The sequence below is a fragment of the Macaca mulatta genome, chromosome 15, assembly GCF_049350105.2.
Source record: "Macaca mulatta isolate MMU2019108-1 chromosome 15, T2T-MMU8v2.0, whole genome shotgun sequence".
Taxonomy (NCBI): domain Eukaryota; kingdom Metazoa; phylum Chordata; class Mammalia; order Primates; family Cercopithecidae; genus Macaca; species Macaca mulatta.
Genome location: NC_133420.1, coordinates 55852159 through 55860811, shown reverse-complemented (window position 1 = coordinate 55860811; position 8653 = coordinate 55852159). Strand labels below are relative to the sequence as shown.

General features: G+C 34.8%; 1 pseudogene; it reads left to right on the top strand.

Annotated features, from left to right (window-relative positions):
• Nucleotides 1-1756: 1756 nt before the first annotated feature.
• Nucleotides 1757-4855, top strand: LOC716747 (serine-rich coiled-coil domain-containing protein 2 pseudogene; annotated as a pseudogene).
• The last annotated feature ends 3798 nt before the right edge of the window (nt 4856-8653 follow it).

The following is an 8653-nucleotide window of genomic DNA, read 5'->3' as shown; positions in this document are numbered from 1 at the left end:
GTTTATGAAGTACTTTGATCAGAATCAAATTACAATGGAAAATAAGAGATGCTTCTTGGTTCAGATGATACGCATATCCTTTCACTCAACATAATCATACATACCCAACCATGTTTGCATTATTTTAAAATCTAATACATCATATTCTATTTATACAAATTTGAACAGTTAGCTAGACAATATTTATCAATTTGAATATGATACTCCATGATAACACTGATGTACCTCATACTCATTGAAAGCAATTCTACCTATACAAAGAGGTTATCTAAGCCTCAAGCAAAGTTTGGTTGGGTATAAAGAATACATTGATCGTTTATGTAATAAAATCATAGAATGGGATATCAGAGGATTATGTTCCTAGGGAAACCAAAAGCAGATGAAAAGTAGACCAAAGGGTTGTAGTTGAAAGTGGAAGAAAAGCAAATTAATGTTGTTATAGTTTAATATATGTGAGACTAAATCTAGAAGATTACACTAATATACTCATTTGTTCCTTACAACGATGTGGAGTAGGTTTGATCATTATCCCAATTCTGTACACACGAAACTTGAGGTACAAGGAGGCTAAGTAAATCAGGTGTTATGGATTGAAGAGTGTCTCCAAAAAGCTGTGTCTAAGACCTAAGCCTCCGTACCTGTGAATGTGACCTTATTTGGAAATAGTTTCTTTGCCGATGAAATAAGGTTAAAATGAGGCAATAAGGGATTGGGGTGAGCTCTAATCTAATGACTTCTGTCCTTGTAAAAAGAGGAAAATTTGGAAACAGATAGACACAGGAGGAGAACACTACCTTGTTGTGGTGATAGAGACACAGGTTGGCATGATGTGTCTATCAGTCAAGGAATGCCAATAATTGCCAATAACTTCTTGAAACTAGAAGAGTAGCATGGAAAAGATTCCCCTTCCTTGCCACCAGAAGGAACAAACCTTGCCAACACTTTGCTTTTGAAATTTTAGCCTCCAGAACTGTGAGGCAATATATTTATTTGAAGGCACTCGCTTGTGGAACGTTGTTACAGCAGTCCTAGAAAACAGTTTACAGGACTATGAAGTGCATGTATTTGAACTCAGCCATACTTAAGATTCCTCGAATTTAATCTTACTTTGTAAAATAAATCAATCTGACGAAAGCCTTAAGACATGCATCGGACCGAAAACACAGAATGAAATCCTGTGTTCTCCTGGCATTTAATCTGGATCACATATTATGATTACATTATGATAATTCTGGAGCAAATGTTCTCCTGAACATGATAGGCAACAATAGCAGGTTGCTAGGCAGCCCACAGCTGGGCTGCAGCAAAGGAGGCAGCACGACCTTGCACTGGCCCAAAGAAAGACATACTCTAGAGTACATTCTGAGATAAAACGGGTGGATCCCGCAGTTGTTGTGGATTCAAATCTCCTTCTCTTTTCTATATCTATGTGTGTAGATATATGTGTGTATATCTGTGTGTGTGTGTGTGTATGCACACACGTGTGTATTTAAATGCACCTACTTTCTTGACCAATTTAAGAAAAGAATTACTCCTTTGAGGTGGTCCTTCCTGTCTAAGCTTGAGTTTCTATTTCAATAACTGCAATTTCATCTTGGTAGGCTGCTCATCCGGTTAGGGTTGCTGTTTCTAGACTACACCTTAGCAGTGTGGAAATTACTGATGCACAGATCCTTTGTGATCTTATATTGGAATGTTGGTGTTTCACCCCTATACATTATGTTAAATTCTAAGAAAAAAATGCACCTCATAGGTAATGGATGGAGAAACACTGATCAAGACATTTTTGGATTCTAAGTTACCAAAGTATTGAACAAAATCTCTCAGAAGTACAGTGCAGCCAATGTCAAATGGGAAAACTGTTCATATATTATGAACTTCTAAGAGTAGTAACATCAAAAGTTACATAATAAACAATGGCTCTGATTGTCCATCATCCCGTTCATTTAACAGGAGAAAAGCAAATAAATACCGACTTAGTACACAAGGTACTGAAGAGCCTAATAAGACTCAAAATTCATCATTAATTAATTGATCCTGAAAAACATGTTCCTATTCAAGTAATGTCTGGAAAAAAAAAGACAGGATAAAGGGAGATTTGAAAACTGTTTCTTTATACACATCAAAGTTAGCAAAGCCATCCACTATGTGTCATCTGCAGAGGTGTTAAACCAAAGGACTTTTTCTGGACCATCTAACTTGGGTAAATTCTTCAAAGGCACATTATTAGGAAGGATGTTATATTCTTCAGTCAGTGCTCCAGAATCACCATTGAATGGAATTTATGGAAACCCACTGAATTTCAATAGCACGCAAAGACCTAGAGCAAACTCTTGTGCTCCTAGAAGTAGTTTTAGAAAAAGCTTAGCTCAATCCTCAGACAATATTATGCATATTACTAGTGACAAAAATGGTAAGGTCCCACAACTGTTCACATTCCATTCAGAGTTCATTTCTTGCACCTTCATCTATAACCAGATCACACTCCTTAATTAGAGCTATAGATATTACAGTCTTGTAAATACTAACAGCTATCCATTAGAGTACCTCTGCACTCATGTATGCTAACAAGAAACTATCAGCAATAAGAAGTATGAAATGAGAGTGAACATTTGGGGTAAGGATTTATTAGGTCTTATGCTGCTAGTGTAAAGAAATTGGCTTTACAATGGCCCAGGTGCAACTTTCACTTTAGGTTATTGGATGGTTCGTCTTTTTCTACTGAAATCAAGCTGGCCTCAAGTTTCTGGGACTGTGATGGATCACAATTAATGGAAATAAGAATCCACCTGCTGATGTATGTGTAGAAGATGATGCTACAGTTTGGGCTAAGGATAAAGCTACTAATGAGGACCAATAATTAACTGATAATGAAAGTTATAAAACAGAAAATGAACAGACCATGAACCATGATGCTAAAATAGATACCTGAGTGAAGGTGTGAATAATATTTCCTTGTCTTCTTTATCATCTTCTGATAACAATGATTTAAGTGAAGACTTCAGAGAATATTTAATAGGTGCAAAAGACTTCAACAGAACTTGAATAACTCTAGAGGAAATTTATCTCAAAGAAGAAAAATATGAAAAGGTACCACCCCAGAATATATCTGATTCTCACAAGGAAAATGAAAAATCATTCAGTGAAACTGATAAATAGATATAAACATCTCTAACATGAGTGAATATACAAAACATACTTCTAGGAATAATTTGATTTTATCAGACACAGATTTTAGAGCTGGTTCTTCATTTGGACTCTCCATCTGATAGCTGTAATGGAACATACATGTGGAAAGAAGAGGGCTTGGAACCCACTGGAAATGTCTATCCAATTGGGAGTTATGAGTCCTATGAAATGAACAGCATACATATTTTGAATAATCTTGAATTATGTGAATTTGAAGATGATGGCTTTATGATACACATCTTGAAAATGTAGAGCATGAAAATATGAACTGCTTTGACTGACCAGACAGAAGTGTTCAACAGCCTCAGGAAGAATTTTGGAAAAGGTCACCCTAGAAGTTGAGTAGACAGGAACAGTACCATCTCAGTCATCCTAACCACTATAATTATCATGGAAAAAGTAATATGAGTGGAGGCTCTCCCTATAGTGAACTTTCTTTGGGTCATTTTGAAAGCTATGGAGAGACACCCCTTTTCCAGGTTCAGAAAATGTTTGTAGATGTACCAGAAAATGCAGTGATGCTGAATGAGATGACCCTCCAACACATGGTTCAGGATTGGACCTTTGTAAAAACTCAGTTACTCAAGCTGAAACACCTCCTGCATCAGCATGAAGGAAATGGTTCATGGCATGATATTCAACTATCATTGCCATCTAGTACATAACCAGAAGTTGGTGATGAAGTATAGGAGAATGAAGATTTATTAAATGAAATAAAATGAGTTAAAGAGAAAATAAACACAAAAGATGAAAAGATCCAACAAATAGAACTTCAGCTTGCAATTTACTATAACCACCACCAAAAATTAAGGAGGAAAAATGCACACATACTGATAAATATACCAAAACACCCTGGAAACAAATTCCTCCTCAAGTGCTACAACCTTCCAGCAGCCTTCCCAGACCAACAGACCATGCCAGGAGAGAATGAATATAGCCACAACATAGGGAGATCCCCAGCGAAGGTGCAATCCAAGACATGTGTCAGGGCTTCGCATATCTGGATGAAGGTTTTACATATGACTTGCAATAAGAAAGCAACTATGGTTTGGAAAACCAGCCTTTTTCATCAGGCCCACATTAACAATGGATGTGGCTAAGAGTACATTTTCTGAAACAAACTTCAACATGACTGTAAATGCTTAAGAGCCTTATCATTTGCCAAGTGATAAAATTAGTGACATGCAGTTTATACCCACTTTTCTTCAGACACCTCTCCAGTCTAGTACAGTAGACCAGGCTAAGAGAGTTAGAAGCTGTACATTTCATCTCATGTCCTTGCAGCTTTTAAAGCCATCCATCTTGATTCTGTGATACCTCCTCCAGTTTCTGAATCATCTCCAAGCAGGACTCCCACTTGGAAGAAGTCTTTGATAATCACAGCATGTAACTCAGCAAAACTTCAGTCAACATCAAATAAGAAAAAAAATCGTACAACTAATCGGAATCTGAGAGTGCCTAAGCTCTGCCACCCTTCAGGTTCTTTCAAACAAAAACAAATAAACAACCTCCAACAAGAGCCTCAAAGCTTCTAAGCCAAACAAGCATCTCAAACACACTAAGACAAAGAAAATAAATCATGTAGAATCCAAATGGCAATTTACATTTTGGGGATTCTTTGGCCTCTAATCATTATTCCAGTCTTCTTAAACCAAAGATATATTAAGTACATAGCCGTCACCTGCCAATTTGTTTTTTAAAAAACCATCTGTTCTGTAATCATTTTATATGCTCTTTGCTAATGTAGTACAGGCTCTATTGAAAACCTGGAAATTTTAAAATTGAAGTTGGAAAGCTTCTACTAGTTTCACTCTTCCATATTCTGGTTCCAAGTACATGTCATTCAAGCATACTTATCTCAAGTAAATGCAAATGTTTGCTTACCCATTTCAGAGGCCTGCCAAAGGCTCTAATCATGTTATTTATCCCCCTGTACTTCGGAAAATTCATATTACGCTTAGCAGGCAAGAAATATGGTTTCCTGGCTTAATCCTGTTAGAATCCCTATTCATTGTAGTTATTAGAACCTCACTCCTTTTCACTTGTATCCCCTGTGAATATGGCTATGATTTTAACTAAAGACACGGGAATTAATGGAAGTTCATAGTCTGTAAGTAGAGTTCTGGCCAATGCTTTATATATTTAAAAGGTCTATACAAAAACTTTGTGATGAATAAAGGAGATTAGGCTTCTAATAAATAAATAAATATTTTAATATTTGCATTATTTAAATATATTTTAACCTTTAAGGTTTCTCATTCCTTGAATTCTTTGAGTTTAGGTAATTTCAGTAAAAATCATCAGGTGAGATACAGATTTTAAAGCTTTTTGAGGTTGCCATATAATGTGGAAACTTCTATCCTTAAATGATAATTTGGAAAGACAATTATTTCACTAAATTAAAATGTTTTAATTTATGAATTTTGTTGAGAAATTTTGACTGGGTAGCAAAAAAATAGGTAATATGGAAGTAAATACAAATATTTTTATACAGTCCATGGTTTTTTGTTTGTAATAAATTTTAATTTTCAAAAATATTTTGTTGAGGCAAAACGTATATAATAAGCTACACATATTAAAATGTTCAATTTAATAATTTTAACATACATATACGTGTGTTTTATATATATACACACACATACAGCTGATCCTCTGTGCCTGTGGTTCTACATCAAAAAATTCAACCAAATTCAAATTAAATATATTCAAAATAATAGTAGTATATACAGTTTATGTTCTAATAAACAGAGATAAACTTTCTTGAAAATGTTTCTAATTATTTTAGAATATTTAGCTATGGTTTGGCTCTTTTCCCCAGTCAAATCTCATCTCGAATTGTAATCCCCATAATTCCCAATTGTTAAGGGTGGGACCTGATGGGAGGTGATTGGATCATGGGACTGTTTCCCCCATGCTGTTCTCATGATAGTGCACACTCATAAGATCTGATGGTTTTATAAGTGTTTGACAATTCCTGCTATACACACTCTCTCTCTCACCTGCCACCACATAAGACATTCCTGCTTCCCCTTCCGCCATGAGTATAAATTTTCTGAGGCTTCTCCAGCCATGCAAAACTGTGAGTCAATTAAACTGTTTTGTCTTTGTAAATTATGCAGTCTCAGGCAATTCTTGATAGCAGTGTCAGAATGCTCTAATACAATTGTTTTTAGATTATTTCAGATCTCACTATCAATAATTCAATTAGATCATCACTGAATTAGTTCAGCAAATATTCTTGTACAAATACACTATAGTGTTGCAAAATTAGTATTTGCAATTGATCATTAACCATCATCTCTGAAAATGTACTGTTCAAATAACCCAATTATGTATTAGCAAACACAATTAAAAATAAAAAACACATTTTACAATTTATTAAAACAAAATAGGAAAAAATGTAACAAAAAATACAAGATTACAATAAAAAACAAGAATTCATAAGTAAAATTTTAGAAAAACGAAGTAAATGAAAAGGCATACTGTGTTCATAAATTTAATCATTTTATCATTTCATATTCAGTATGTCTATTTTCTCCAAAATGATTTTTATAATTACACAAGGTCTCAATCAAATCTCAGTAGCAATTTTGTAAAAATTGATTATTCTAAAAACATATAAAGGTTGGAAAGGCCTCATATAGTGAAAACAAATTTGTAAAATAAGGAAGTTGAAGCATTTAACACTATGTGGTTTTGAGAATTAATTTAGACTGGGAGCATCATATAATTCATCAAAAATATTTTAAATAAATACTACTTAAAATAATTACTGGGCACAGGTATTTTATCAATAAACTGGATTATAAAATTTGATCTTAAGACCATGAGTAATGTCTATTCTTTTAAGTGCTGTCTGCTTACTAATGAAAAAATATGGCTTAACAAAATTAGAACCAAGTTAATGAATGAATATCCAATTATGAAATTTCCAGAAAAGCAAGGATAATCATCAAAATCTAATAAAATAAACTAAAATAACATAAATAAGACATCTTTAGGCAACTGTAGTTACTTTGTTTTATCTATATTTTGTATATATACAATACTATATATTGCTTCAGTAAGAATTTATCAAATGCCTATTGAGCTGATCACCAGAAACTGAATTGAATGGAAGCCTTCATCAAATACTTACTGAATGCCAGGCACTGAGTTGAACGCTCAGATTCAGACATGAATAAAGCTAGGTGCCGTGGCTCATGCCTATAATCCCGGCACTTTGGGAGGCCAAGGCGGGTGGATCACTTGAGGTCAGGAGTTCAAGACCAGCCTGGCCAACATGATGAAATCCTGTCTCTAATAAAAATACAAAAATTAGCCAGGCGTGGTGGTGCGCACCTGTAACCCCAGCTACTAGGGAGGCTGAGGCAGGAGAACCACTTGAACTCAGGAGGCAGAGGTTGCAGTGAGCCGAGATCGTACCATTGCACTCCAGCCTGGGAGACAAGAGTGAAACTCCATCTCAAACAAACAAACAAACAAAATGAATAAGATACGCAGTCAATTTAGTTGTGGTGCATAACGGTGGGGGTAAAATAAGAGAGGAAACAAAAATAGAATTGTATTTTTTATTTTATGGAAAGTACAGGCTTGTCTGAGGCTGAAACATAGGCAAAGGCTGAGAATATAGAGAGGAAAAGATTTCCTCTGTTTCGTGAGTCATGAAACAACAAATTGTACTCTGGTTCTATTAAAGGCATATATTCATAATAGAGCATCTTCTGTCTTTGCTACTCTTGGATTATAGGAATATTATGAGTAAAACCTCTATGCTTAATCACATTCTAAAACCTTTTCATCAAAGCTGTAAAATTACCCTCGGTCTGTTTAGCATGAGTTTTCATGGCTGCCCCGAAACCCTGAAGTGGGTTTTCTTTTCTCCATCTTCTCAGAAACCACAGTCAGATTCAAGAAAACGTGATTCTTGGACACTAAATGCTCCCCTGTCCCAGATGACAGTCACTGTTCATATTAGATTAGATTCTTCAAAACTAGTTCATCACAGTGTACAGATATTTAATAGATAACCTGGTAGAGAACAATACGATAGAACAGAGAGACAGAAGCACCACCCAACAGTTAGTGGAAGTATGAACCAGTGAGAATGAGACTATTCAACATACTGAACATACTTGAATAGAATCAGTTTATCAAATTGTGCCTGTGTTTATTCTAGGATTGGTTATCCGAGCCCATGTATTACAAGATTGCATAAACAAAGGGATTAATATATGTCCTTAGAAAATTTGATACATTCCTGATGTCACTGCAAAGTCACTATCTTCATATTTGAGATATAAAAGTAAACATAAAGTAATCATCTTCTATCATGCAATATTTGTCAAAAGTAGCCCAATTATTTATTTAATACTTAGCTCCTAATTTTAATTTATACATGTGGGTAGTTACATGTGAGTTAAAATACATTTTTTCTCATAATCACTGGTGTTATTTTTTACTG